This window comes from Perca fluviatilis, chromosome 18 (genome assembly GCF_010015445.1).
Source record: "Perca fluviatilis chromosome 18, GENO_Pfluv_1.0, whole genome shotgun sequence".
In the NCBI taxonomy this organism is placed as follows: domain Eukaryota; kingdom Metazoa; phylum Chordata; class Actinopteri; order Perciformes; family Percidae; genus Perca; species Perca fluviatilis.
The window spans coordinates 34,000,076-34,001,096 of record NC_053129.1 but is presented as its reverse complement, the minus strand read 5'-3'; the positions used below and the strand labels follow the sequence as shown (position 1 = coordinate 34,001,096).

Genomic DNA, 1,021 nt, shown 5'->3' with positions numbered 1-1,021 from the left:
CCTATGTTCCCACAGCCCTATGTTCCCACAGCTCTATGTTCCCACAGCTCTATGTTCCCACAGCTCTATGTTCCCACAGCTCTATGGTCCCACAGCCCTATGTTCCCACAGCTCTATGTTCCCACAGCTCTATGTTCCCACAGCTCTATGGTCCCACAGCCCTATGTTCCCACAGCCCTATGTTCCCACAGCTCTATGGTCCCACAGCCCTATGTTCCCACAGCCCTATGTTCCCACAGCTCTATGTTCTCACAGCTCTATGTTCCCACAGCCCCATGTTCTCACAGCTCTATGTTCCCACAGCTCTATGTTCCCACAGCTCTATGGTCCCACAGCCCTATGTTCCCACAGCCCAATGGTCCCACAGCTCTATGTTCTCACAGCTCTATGGTCCCACAGCCCTATGTTCCCACAGTTCCCACATTTCTAAGATTTATTTTCCAAAATTAGGCCCTATGTTCCCACATCTCCTTTTTTAATAAATTTGTGTCATATTTTATCCCCCTTTCTCCCAATTTGGTAGCCAATTACACCCAATTATTACACTATTACCCAGTAGCAATGGACTACAGATGGAATGTAACCCTAACCCTAACATAGGGCCTAATTTTAAGAAAAATGTGGGAACATAGGGCCTCTATAGAGTTGAAATATTTTATGAGATTAAGTTTCTTCTCACAGTGTTAATATAATAATTTTTAACTTGAGTTCCTTCACATGGCTGTTTTACAAAATTACTCCAGTTTGCATTTGTTCGCATGTGAGGTTCAAAAATGTCTGTCTGTCTGTGTGTGTGTGTCTGTCTGTATATGTGTGTGTGTGTGTGTGTCTGTGTGTGTGAGGTAGGAATTATTGTTGTTATCGCGGCAGCCAGAGGTTGTGATATCCCAAATGTCCCCCAGACGTCCGTGATGTTGTCGAGATGAAAGTCAGCAGTGTGTTTAGGAGTTCACGTCTGAGTGAATCCTTCGTCATATGTTGATGTGACAACTTCTGCAGGTCTGATGAACGGTTTGCAGTG

General features: G+C 45.0%; 1 protein-coding gene across 1 annotated transcript in view; it reads right to left on the bottom strand.

Moving 5' to 3' along the window:
- Positions 1–560: 560 nt before the first annotated feature.
- Positions 561–1,021, bottom strand: part of LOC120546766 (T-lymphoma invasion and metastasis-inducing protein 2-like) — a 141,385-nt gene continuing 140,924 nt past the window's right edge. The window contains exon 17 of the mRNA XM_039781945.1: positions 561–1,021. This exon is cut by the window's right edge and continues 731 nt beyond it. The gene's annotated coding sequence lies outside the window, so the exon portion shown is untranslated.